Here is a 13,229-nt window from a genome sequence, read left to right as displayed (position 1 = left end):
GGATGGCAGGTAAAAGCTTTTTTTTTTTTTTTTTTTTTAACATGTATTACTGTTTGAAATGCTCACTCCAGTGTGTCCTTGTTGTAGATTCTGAACAATTTTGGTAGTCACAGTGGTTTTTAGTGACATTTTTGTTGGTGGGGAGACCATGTTGCTTCCATTTGCATCACAAACTATGATTTGTATTTCATCTGAGAGTATGATTTTTGTTAGTTATGTAGTTGTTGGAGGCAGAGGATCAATAAATGTCCCAACTGTTTATGTGCACGACATAGTATGAATTTAGCTTTTAGTCAAAGTGCATTCTTCTTAGAGAACTTCACATGGTGGACAATTTGTCTACACGGTTTCCACTACGAGCATTGTCACTGCCTATGATGTTTTTGTTGAGTGGATCTACTGGATAGTGATGACTCAACTGTGTGCGAGTGTACAACAAAATAAATTCCTCAGGATTTAGTAACTCCTTCAAAGCGCTTGGAGAGAACTTGCCTGTTCTTGTAGCAGGAACGCACCATTGTGAAGACTCTCACTCTCCTACAGGTTGCCTCCCACCCTCCCTTTTAGATACCAAAATACATCGTCTGTGGATTTCAAAAGAACGATCCTCCTGTCATTGTGCAAAAAGACTCATTTGGGTATTTCCTTAAATGGCTTGCACCTGCAGAGTCCTCACTGAAGACAGGAAAAGGGATGAAGAGTAATCTTTACAACTTAACGTCTGTTTGTCTGGATGAAGAGTCTCAGACAGGACTTTACTCCCATTATGTGTATGTGGTATTGAGTGGCAGGCATATTTTATTTCAGTAAGCCCTCCAACTAAACCATCAAAGGGAATTTATGGGGCATCAGCTGAATTTACAAAATCATCACACTTGTGTGAAACTCATCAGAAATAAATCAGTTATCCGCCTTCTCATAATGAGCTGGCAGTAAATCAGAGCAAGTGCAGAGTTTCGGGGCATCTGCTGCAACATGTCAAGAGACTGAGTCACCTCAAAGTGGCTCCTCAAAGCTACTCCTGGAGCATTATTACATCCACAACAAGCAATCAGTCAAACAAACACAACCTTTATTTCAAGTGCTGGCTTTAAAACCACAACATGCAACATATAGTCCTGTCCTTTATAACTAGGGTCAAGTTGAGCAAAATACAAGACTGATAGTGACAGCAATGTGTTGCACTGACAACACTAAAGGCAGCTGAGGAATTTCCTGAGCATTTCCTGCTTGTTTCCACCTGGTTTGCCCTTAATCTGTTGCATAAATGCCTCGAGTCAGAGCCAGTGGCACTCGATAGATCTAAATTACTCTTCGGACAACCACCATAGGATTCGTACCTTGCATCACCCTGTGTGAGCTACAGCGTCACTGCTGTCGAACACAGGCCCATGACAGGAGTACCCCTGTGAAAGTGTCAGGACCTCGCTTCATTTGCATTTTTGGAACACCATGAATGAAAGTGTTTGTTCTGGTCTGTGTGCCCGATTGAAAGGGTCCATTAAAGAGTGTTTTAGGGCTCTGCAGTGTTAGGTCGGAAGTTTGGGAGCTGGTGTATGGAGACAAGTGCCAAGGGAGAGGAAAAAACAATGTTCTGACGGACACGGTGGCCCAGACCGATCCACATGCAGGTGATGCATCGCTTGACAGCTTTCGGCATTTGAACAGGTGCACCACATGACAAGTGACAACTGGAGTCAGGTTAATAAATGTTTCAACACAGAGACTAGCAGGCTGTGATTAAACTCTGGGTGGCTGGTCTCACATTTAGAGCCAAGTATCAAGCAAAGCCTGTTTACTGTAAGTCAGAGATTGCAACATGCCCCCTGGCAAATGCGTGGAATAGCAATTCTCAATTAAATCAGTTTCGCACGCAAAAGTTCTGCCAGCATTAAAAGAGACATCCAATTGTTGCAACACTGGAGTCAAACCTAAGAATGAAAAATGAGACACAAAAAGGCTGTTAGCATGAAGGAAGATGGACGTAAAGTAGCAGTAAAAAGAAAAAGATTTTTGATAAGATAAGATAAAATAAGACAAGACAAGATAAGACCCTCACTGGGGAAATTAAGAAACGAGCAACAAAAATCATGTGCTGCCATTAAATATTGTTCTCACAGCAGATTCTCTTCAACTTGTTCAATCTGGCACAAGGCATTTTTTAGGAAAAAAGATGTTTTCACTGAACAAAATGCAGTTTAGTTGGGTTGGTTTTATGGACACCGGGGTTATCTACAGTATGTGCGCAGTAATACAAAATGAGGTGTTCAAAAACACAAAACCAGTGAAGGACAGTAGAGGAAGTCTGTGGTTAATTTTATGCATATATCTTTATTAAAGTCATCCAACCGGTCCATCTCAACTAGTAACCTTAAATGGAGCAGAAAATTGGGACTTGCAATTTAACATACCTTAAGGACACTTTTAGGACTTCATAGATTTTAACCTGATCTCAGAGGTGAAGATTCCTCATTTTCAAGGCAGCAAAAATGTATGCAGGTTAATATGAGGAATTTCTCCACAATAAATCAAGTCACCTGAACACAGGCTTTATCTGAAAGAACATTCAGCTGCCTTATTTTTATCTATTCACTGGTAATAAGCCTTTCAGACAAGCAGGGAGATGTCGGATGATTTCCCAGAACCTCTCCATGACCTGCTGGTGATGTAGATGCGTATCAGCACCTACTGGAAAGGTAGCGCTGGGCCCTGCCAAATAAAAACGCTTGTAAGTGGAAGATTATTGTGAATAAGGTTGTGACCCTGACCAAGAATAAAAGCTGGAGAGAACGAGAGAGACAAAAAAAAAAAAACAGACAGACAGCGAGAGGAGAGGAGGGGCCGGAGAGCAGAGAGTTTTGGGGGTGATATCTATGGCACAGGAGAGAGAAATCCATGGGAATTCAGCTCATTAGCATATGAATCAAATTCCAGCAGCAGGAAAAGACACCGAGTTCAGAGCCTGTTGTTAGGAATAGACGAGCGGAATTATTGCACTGAGAGCTGGGGGTTAAGGTAAACCGAGGCATGGTGAGGATTTTAGAGGCCTGGGGAAAACATCACAAACATAAAATGACCTATATTAACACAACTCAGTGTAAAAATCAAACAAGCTCATTGCAGCACTTATGTGCTGTGTTCTCCACAGGGGTGGAGCTGAAGAGAGGATGAAAGAGGCTGCTGCTCCAAATGTTCATACCAAAGATTGGATTTTCAGCTAATGTGTTAATCACATCATATCCACGAGTACTCTTTGTACACTCCAGTATGATAATTTAACGAGGGTTCTTCTTCGTCAGACTATCAATGAAAAAAAATTAATTGGCCTCTTGTCTGATAACCTAATAACTGTTTTTGTCTTTTTTTTAAATAAAAAATGCAAATATTTGCTGTTTTCAGCTTCTAAAGACATATATATTTTTGCAAACCTAAGTTGTAAACCTAATATTTAAAGATGGCACACACTAAAGGTGATTTTTAGTATTTTCCTGTAGTTTATAGGTAAAACCATTAAATTCAGAAAAATAAATAACTAATTGATCAATACTGTAAAATTTTAGTTGCAAAACTTGCGCACTTAAAGACCTGCAGTCAAATTGTAATCTGTATGAGTAACTAAATACGTTTACTAAAAGATTCTCTCTGTTTCATTCAGAAAACCCTTGTCATTAATTGCACTGGTGCGTATTTTGTGAACAGTAGTCAGCCTGCTGCTGCTCAAGTAGGTGTGATTGAGCATCCTGGACATCTTCCAAAGCAGTGGCGTAACATAGACAGGACTGAGCAAGCAGCAATCTCCGGGGATGAAGACTGAGGCCAATGCAGAGAGGAGGGAAAGCTGCAGTTCCTCAAATGACCACTTGAGGCTGACTCCAAAAGGGAGTCAATCCCCACTGACCTCCATGTAAAAATGCCCAACTTTACAGCAGAAATAAACATGTTTACAGGCAGAAACAGATTACATTTTTGGTCTCTGTACCTGATTTCTCCATTTCTCACAACTGTAGAAGGGTTGAATTTTATTATCACTAACACATTTAAATAGATTTGTAACTGTTTTGTTCGCCTGTGCCTCAAATTCCCTTCTATTGTTGATTGTAGCTTTCACTAGATTAAACTTTTTTGTTCTTTTGTGTTAAGGTGGATTATGTGTAGGGTATGTAAGGACTCCTACAAACTCGTTTCAACAAACTAAAGTAAGTGAACTCTAAAGTTAGCAAATGTTGCACACTGTTGCGACCGTAGGGAAGCAGAGGAGAGACACTGATGCCCTCAGGAATGAGCATAAATGTCACATCCTTTGGATTTTTCTAGAAAATCCATCCTGAGTCCAGGACATAAATATCAGCCCACAAGCAGCTACAGGCAACTAAGACCACTGGAAAAAGTTATATTTTTTCATTTTTAAAGTTACATTAGAATCTGTTCACACATTGGCAATAAAAAGTGACTCATACATGAACATTCCTTCACATTCGTACATATAGTAACTTTAAATATTGCATAAATCAGTTTTAAACCAATTAATATGAGAAATAAATCATGTATTTTTAACATTTTTATTCATTCAGCAGCTGTAGCTACTTTTTTGTAGGTTTTACATAAACAGATCAGTCATAAAAGCTTAACTAGCAGTAGATGATGAATATGCAATAGTGATCAAAAAAATTTATGTGTAAGACTAATCTTCCATTTTGTTGATGTAACTCATTAACTTTTATTTATTTTTTAAAGTTAAGTGTACTATATTCACTATTTTCCTCATTCTGACATTGTTTGCTTCTCTTTAGCAAACAAATCTGGACACTTTTTCCATAAATGTCCACTTACTTCATTACTGAAAATCTCTGTAAATGCCTCATGTCAGCAGAGAAAAAGAAACTCTCAAAGAGACATTTTTTGAGTCAGCTATTAGCCTTTCATCAGCGGTGGGAACCTGTGGTGTGGATCAGCCCAGCCTCAGAGTGAGGGAACATGTAGGAACATGGAGGCCATGCGTCATTGTCAAATTCTTTCCTCCTGTCCAACACAGGATCCGTCTTATCGTCATGTTTTCACACATGTGGCTGCTATAGAGTCAGATTGTGTTTTGATGGTGTGACATGCCCTGATTTTGATCAAGTCTATCTGAAGTTTCACACCTCGCTGCAGGCTTCCAGAACAAAATAGACTTTGCAATGGATCCATCGGCACATCGGCGGGAGGTGACCACACATGGAGAGGATGTTTACTTCATAGTCTGGCAACTGGAACACGCTGTCGCTGTCAACAAGGCCATGCGCTTGAAGATGTCACAACTCATTTCTGTGCTACTGCCTCAAAGTGAGTGTTTGTCCTGAAAGACGGCAGCTTAAGGGCACTGTTCAATAGCGAGAGTTCACATGAATGCTGCGAAGAGCATTTCAAGTGCCAATAAACCATGTTCCTCACTCGCTAGAAGGAATGCCGCCTATTGTCAATTGAAGTTGTCCAAAAGCTCCTGCGAGTGCAGCTCAGGAGGAGGGTGTTAGCGGTGGATGCAGGCTGAAGACAGCGTACGTGATTGCCCTCAAAGCCAGATCATCCGACTCATTCAGCCGGGGTGCAGAGTTATTTGTGCCCCCTGTGTGAGGCGTTGATTTCACCCAACATTTGTCAGCTGGAGCGGTCGTGACCTTTGCTCTCGGGTAGTTAGGAACCGCCGGAGATGGGAAGCAGAAAGCCAGACTCCATGGTAACAAGAACGCTATGCTGGAAAGAATTTTTGGCACATTTCCATGGAATAAACGCTCAAATCCTTTGACAGATCAAAGTTTGGCGCTAACGGATCTGTCATCGTGTGTTTTTAAAAAGATAGGACAGAGAGGCTGAAGTTTCTGGCGGTGGCGTCTCTATTTTAAACTGAGTTCCTGTGTCAGTCCCTCTTGTAAATATTTCACAAGCATTCCAAAAGTGGACTGGCTGTCCTCGAAGCAGAGCAATAAATCCTCTCACCAAATACACTCATCAGAGCTCGGGTCTTCTCTTTAATGGTCATCTTCTGACCAACCGAGCATCGTTAAATTACCGAGTGAGAAGTTTTGGAGGGAAATCCTGCATGTTCTTTTATGGCACAAAAGCAGGGAGGCGCAGCACGATGTAATACTCACAGCAGGAGAGATCATGGGAACTACACCGCTAAACCACCTGACATTCTCTCTCAAATGTAAAAATTCTCCTTTACATTCATTTTGTACTGGCGCAGATCACGGATGCGGTGCATGATGCTAATACAAAAAAAGATTAGACCAAAATCCGGCTTGCACAAAACATGCAAAGGCTAATTATGACACTAAGTTTCTGACAGCTGTTGTTTTCATCCTCAAGAGCAAATTCAGCAGCACACAGGCTCCCTTAATTTATTCATGTATGCAGTATTCTCAGATTATCAGCTTAAACAGTATTTAAACAGTTAATCCACATGAAAGCTTTCTCTGAGTCTACTGATATGTAAAATATGTGATTATTGTGCTTGTCTCGACGAGCAAACCCCATTTCTTCTGCACATTCCTTCTTTTTCTGCAGGAGTGAGAGGAGTTTGCAGCCTTAAAAGTATTCCGCATGAATTATTTGTAGTGTTTTATGAATGATTTGACGGTAACATCGCAGTGTATAATTTAGAATATATTAGTTAGCACTTAGCGGTTGTTCTTGGAGAGCTTTGCACATGAAGTATTTAGCATCTTGTGCCTGTTTGACAACTTTTTCTAATATGAATTGATGAAAAACCTTTAATTTCTCTACACTAAGCAGCTAACTGCTGGTCTGATTTTTTGTGAATTGATTTTAGTCTTTATTCCTAGACTTTCTAATTAAGGGAATCTCCAACTGTGTCTGCCTCATCAACAAAGTTTCAACGTGGAAATCAATTCCAAATGAAAACAGCAAAGGCACACATTAAATCCACTGAAATATCTCTGCAAGCAACAGACAAGGGAAGTTACTTGCGATTGGGTTTATTCTACCATTAAATTAGACTATTAGGCTGCATTATATTCTTTCATGCAGTGGCTTCATGTTGATACCATAATTTTGTTGACTATAAGTGACTGGTGTGGAGTTTTTACTCTTCTCAGTGCATCACTGATTAAGTGGCTGAGAAACTCACCCCCCGCCTGCTAAGGCTCTTACATCGCACTAGCTGCTCCTAATGGATAACAATGAGCTGCTAAGATGCTGACAGAAGCTAAATATACTCTGTTCTGTCACAACACATTTGGCAGCATTTTAAATCCATCCAGTGCACTCTACAATAGCAGACTGTTGCATAAAAGCGCTACCTAGGACATTATAAAATAATGCTTTATAGTTTAATATTTAGGCTGTAATTTTATTATCTCTCAAGGGCACTCATTGAAATACTTTGAAATTCAAAATTTCAATCCTAGAGTGTTATTGGAGGACATAAGACTTTATACTTTTGCGACATTTTTCAAAATTTAAATTCAAGGTGAATTTGAATGAAATTACCATATATGGTTCCTTGCCTGTTAGTGGTAAAAAAAAAATAAAAATAAAAAATTCCAAGAAATGTATATATCATCACTTAGCACAACTACTCAACCGTAAAATGTGTGAGTTTCGTTAACTAACCACGGATAGTTTTGACGTCTCGACCGCAAATATAGAAGAGGAGTGATCCGCAAGTCCGTCTTTTTCCAACTTCAGAGAAAAGAGAACGTTTGATACATTCCAGGCCTCTGCTGATTGGTCAGATTCCGCAATTTAGTAATGTAGAGTGATCTTCACTGATTGGCTGGATGAAAACTACATGCTTCTCAACCTCACTTTAACCCTCCTGTCTTCATTTACGGGCACCAAAAAATATTGTTTCCTTGTCTGAAAAAAAAATCCAAAAATTCAGCAAAAAAAATTCCCCAAATTTCTGAAAATTTGCAAAACCTTCAGGAAGAAAATTCCAATAATTCTTTAAAGTTTTATTTTAAAAAAATCCCCCAAATTTGGCAAGAAAATTCTTGTAAATATTTTCAAAAAATGAGTAAAAATCTTCCAAAAAAATCCTAAAAATATCTAAAGTGATTTCATATATATATCAGTAAAACTTCTAATATTTTCTTTAAGAACATTCACAAAAAAATCAACCAAAATCCAGTGAAATTTGCTGGATTTTGGTTGATTTTGACGACACGAGGGTTAATGTGTACTGAAGTTACCAAATATGATCACTTGCCTGATGAAGGGTTAAGGAGCTATGGAGGTGTGTTTGTCAGTTTTGCACCTTTGCAAAGCCTGAGTTCAACGTAATACTGCCGAAGGCTCCAATTATACAATTACATGGGTTGCTGAGGGGCAATTATCTCTTCTCCATCTCTAAAACTAGATGGGTGGAGACAGCATGCCTTACATGTCGCAACATATGCTGGATATACCTGTGTGCATCCTCTGAGAAACTAGTAGGCGGTGATTCACTGGGACCCTGTGACATTTGTTCTCTCTCATCGTCGCCACCAGGGAGCTATTTGCTTTAGAAAGTTTTGATTTCCATTTCACGGTGTCAGAGCATTATGGCATTTCCAACATGAACCCACTGTCAGTTTGCATTCAGCCGCTCACGTCGCAAGAAGTGCACTCAGACAAGCCACTCACCGTTTGACATTTAGAATTTATCATCCTCTCTGTGTCTCTAATAAAGTAGAAAATGTTGGTGAGTCATGGATGTGGAAGGTTCAATTCATATTTGTGGGAACTCTTTAGTTGCAACCATCTGCGCTATGTAAGTGTTTCTGAGAAAAACAAGACAAATGCGTTTTTATACTCAACAAGGCAGAGCGAGAACCAGCTGAGGGTTTCAGTGAGGAAACAGGTGACACTTTAACAAGCGCCTATTTAAGAAGTAAAGTGTTTGTAGTTAATTCCAGCATCTCCAATGGGAAGAGTTGATGGTTCTCTTTAACATAAGTAACATTAGTCTGAGTGTCTTTGAGTTTTGGACATTTGAAGACATCAGTTAGCATTCAGACATACTGTAGTAGGTGATTTTTAATGGTTTGTTTGACCAGCAAATATGAATTTATGGTGATATTAAACAAGGAAATTATCAAATCGTCACCTTCGAGGAACTTTACAAGCATTTTTTGGCAATTTGTGTGAAAACGATCATCGGTGCATGCCCAACTTTTTTATATGTTTGAGGATTAAAAATCTGCAGCTGGCTGTAGAATATAGTCCTGCAGTCAGTAGCTTTAAACACCTGAGGTTGGTTGTGTATCTTTTTTGAATCTTCAATCTAGAGGTTATACTTGAGAAAAGTTTGTCCCATTTGTGGCCCAATGTCCGTCATGAAAATCAAGATTTATGCTTTGAAAAATGTGTACACTTACTGTCTGGTTTACATGCAGGGCTTCACTGGTGACTTATTCTGGGCAGACAGATCAAATTCCTCCCCATGAAGCAAATGGTTGAATCCACAAAGCCTTGGTGGGTAAGTGTTTATGTCATACTCATGTCACAATAATATTAAGCCATTTGCTAAGTGCACATTTTCATACACTTTGTTTCCATTATCTGAGACATCGTGTCTCTGGAACAAGTGCAGAGAATCCGAGTCAGTGCTCGCAATAAACACAACCCAGGAAGGTTTTTTTAAACAAATTAAAAGCTGACCCTGTTCTCGTGTGACAGCCTGTTGTACTGTAAATTCATTTATTACAAAGCTCGACCTGAACGTCACCACAGGGAGCGAGGAGCCCAGGCTTTCCCCAATTACCACATTTCAGTCAAGTGGGTCACACAAAGAAAGAGGCTCAACCCGTTTCACTGTTACAAAGCTGCAGAGTCCTGAATGGGACAACTTCACAGGGCTGAGTGTGGCCAGAGTTCTGGGCAGCTCACCCACTACGAGTCCTCTCCACTGTCTGAGTGGCCAGACAGACTCTGACAGAAAGGTCTGATTTCACCGTGAACTAGTCAGACTTTCAAAAGAGACGTAAAGGAAGCTGAAAAAGTGACTTTAACATGCCTGGATGACATAATCATCCACATTTGCTCACATCACATCATGTTTAACAGGCTGAAGGACATTTTATTATGTAAGAAAACAGTGAAAGTCTCCAAAAGCCAAGAAATAGAAACCCTGAGCAAAACTTAATCAGGGTTTTCTGGCTTATTGATATTATTGAACTGAAGGATTCTGCCCTTTTGACTTGTACGTGTAGCTGCAGATTAGTTTTACTGTTTTATCTAATAACTCAACAAGGATCCCATAGGGGCCAAGAGTCAGGCACCATTTTATATTATATGCTGTCTTTAGACTCTTCAGTACTTGTTTTTATTGTAAACACAGCACAGTTTTGCACTTTATTTCTTTACTAGGAAGATTTGCGTGTTATTTTGCCCACTAGTTTGCTTATTTTTCCTGAATGTAACATGTGTGAGCTACTGGATACCTTAAATTTTGCCAAGAGGATGAATAAAGTATCTATCTATGTATCTATGTATCTATCTATCTATCTATCTATCTATTTATCTATCTATCTATCTATCTATCTATCTATCTATCTATCATCTATCTATCTATCTATCTATCTATCTATCTATCTATCTATCTATCTATCTATCATCTATCTATCATCTATCTATCTATCTATCTATCTATCTATCTATCTATCTATCTATCTATCTATCATCTATCTATCTATCTATCTATCTATCTATCTATCTATCTATCTATCTATCTATCATCTATCTATCTATCTATCTATCTATCTATCTATCTATCTATCTATCTATCTATCATCTATCTATCTATCTATCTATCTATCTATCTATCTATCTATCATCTATCTATCTATCTATCTATCTATCTATCTATCTATCTATCTATCTATCATCTATCTATCTATCTATCTATCTATCTATCTATCATCTATCTATCTATCTATCTATCTATCTATCTATCATCTATCTATCATCTATCTATCTATCTATCTATCTATCTATCTATCTATCTATCTATCTCTAGTCTATCTATCTATCTATCTATGTATGATAAATAACACCCCCAGCAGTCCTGATCGCGTACTTATCACATATAAAGCAAAGCTCAGGAGAAAATAACATTAAAAAAGGCACATTTTATTGCTGTGTAACTCACCAACAAGGAGCGTTTGGAAGTGATGAAAAGAAGCAACCTATCCAGGATTTCTCTCCAACTGTCTAGAAAGAATCTAACTTTTAGTCCGCATTATGACTCAGTGCTGACTGTGTGGCGAACCTCCCTCTGGAACTTTACGACAAGTAAAAGGTGTGTAGTCTACTTTTCTTTCCTTTTTTTTTTTTTTTTTTTTTTTTTAACCTCAGCCGCCCAGCGTGTTTTTGACTGACAGCCAAAACTGCGCCGTCAACAACTGCAGCTTCTATGACTCAGTTCTCCACATGGTCGTTTCTCTATTTTAGAAGCTGCTGAGGTCAAAGGCCAAACAGCGACTCGGTGTGTGCCGAGCGACTGCTGCTGTCATGTTCTATAACCGTGCAGGAACCCACAGACTCCCAGCTAAAATATGTGCAGATGCGAGAAAAACGTTGGGGGAAATATTTCAGTGCTCGTGTCCGTACGTGCATAAGCGTGCACGTGGAATGTCAATCAGCTCTTCAACCCCATGCATGACTCTAGATGTGGTTTCAGCATTGATTGGTAACACATTTTTGAGGGGTTCTGGATATTTTCCTGAAATTTTGAGCATCAAACACTTAATTATTTTCATTCTGGTGAATTTAATTCACCAATTTAGGTAGGAAATGTCTTCAGTTAGGGGAAACCTGGGAAACATTAACTATATTCTTACATTTTTATGTTGCTTTCCCAGCTAGAGTGTTTTTTTTATTGCTGTTATAAAAACATGGGCAGAATATTGCTGTGAAATGTTATAGTAAGTTATTTTGTTGTTCTCATAATGATAAGATAAGATAAAACTTTATGATTCACAAAGGAAATTCTTGTGCTAGATATTGCTCAGAAAAAACAACCTAAATTGAACAACATAATAAATGCAGTGCTTAAAAAGTGATAAGATACACACCTACTCATTCAATGCTTTTTATTTATTTGTATTGTTTTCTACATTGTAGATGAATACTGAAGATGAACACTTTTTTATTTACAACATAATTCCACATGTATTCTTTTATAGTTTTGATATCTTCAGTATTAATCTGCAATGAATAAAATAATTAGACCAAAAGCATTCAATGAGAAGGTGTGTCCAAACTTTTGACTGGTAGTGTAGGTACAATACATTACTGAAAAAGAATAAGTACGCGGAAATACGGCTAGAATTGAACAGTAAAAACTATAGCGATTACACTGAGGTAATATTGCAAATTATATTGATATTATTGTGTAGCTGTAAATGTCAGATGTCCGATGTTGAGTAACATTCTCTAAAAACATTCTAACAATGTTTAGTGATGATATGATTAAAATAATATGTTCTGCTTATTTTGCTTTGGGTTTTTTTTAAAATCCAAGGATCGTATCATTGAATTATATGGTAATTTAAAAAATTCTCAGTCCCACCTGGAAACAAGAGGCCTAACTCCCATTGTGGGGCGTAACTATTTACTATAAAGCCTGATATGGCTGTTCACAAAAACTCAAATGTTTGAGGAAATCGAAGGAAAAAGAGGAAAGCTTGGAGCTGCTGCTGTTCCACCAGAACAATGCCCCTGTTCCCACAGCACAGGTGGCAGAAGCAACCAAATGTGACCTTAAACTGCCCCATGAACCTTCCTGACCCGACCTGGCACCGTCTAGACTTCTACAAGTCAGACTGCCACCTGTGCTGTAGTGCAGTTTGCCTTTTAGACAGAACATATTACATTTTAATGTTAGGTCACTTTTATGTTAGTGTATCAGATGATAGTTTATGGAATTTATCAGAAATCTAACACTGGTAATTGATGTCCACGTGGGGCATCTTCCCTCATAAGTCTTATTCCTACATTTTTACATATCACATTCTTAAGATTTTTTTGTTCAAATTAATGTGTAAACATTCACAGGACTCTCATGTTAACATCACCAAAAGGTTTGTATATTCTGATAAAAAAAACACAGTTTTGTACTGTCAGGAAATTTGATCATCTTACCTCAAAACTACTTCCTTTCGTTACCTCAGACTAGTAAAATGATTTCAGTACTATTTAAGGATTAGTAAAGTCACTGTTATCTAAGAAAAGACTTTCATAACTCT

The 13,229-nt window shown here is 38.4% G+C and overlaps 1 protein-coding gene across 9 annotated transcripts in view; it reads right to left on the bottom strand.

Annotated features, from left to right (window-relative positions):
- LOC111566389 (neural cell adhesion molecule L1-like protein) overlaps positions 1 to 11,283 on the bottom strand; it is a 52,924-nt gene extending 41,641 nt beyond the window's left edge. For 5 of the 9 annotated variants that reach the window (XM_055013017.1, XM_055013018.1, XM_055013021.1 and 2 more), the window contains exon 1: positions 11,132 to 11,282. The gene's annotated coding sequence lies outside the window, so the exon portion shown is untranslated. Of the gene's footprint in view, positions 1 to 11,131 lie in introns of all 9 variants that reach the window. The other 4 variants (XM_055013013.1, XM_055013016.1, XM_055013019.1 and 1 more) reach the window with 1 other exon arrangement.
- Between the last annotated feature and the right edge of the window lie 1,946 nt (positions 11,284 to 13,229).

This window comes from Amphiprion ocellaris, chromosome 8, assembly GCF_022539595.1.
Source record: "Amphiprion ocellaris isolate individual 3 ecotype Okinawa chromosome 8, ASM2253959v1, whole genome shotgun sequence".
NCBI lineage: Eukaryota > Metazoa > Chordata > Actinopteri > Pomacentridae > Amphiprion > Amphiprion ocellaris.
This window is presented reverse-complemented; position numbering and strand designations above follow the sequence as displayed.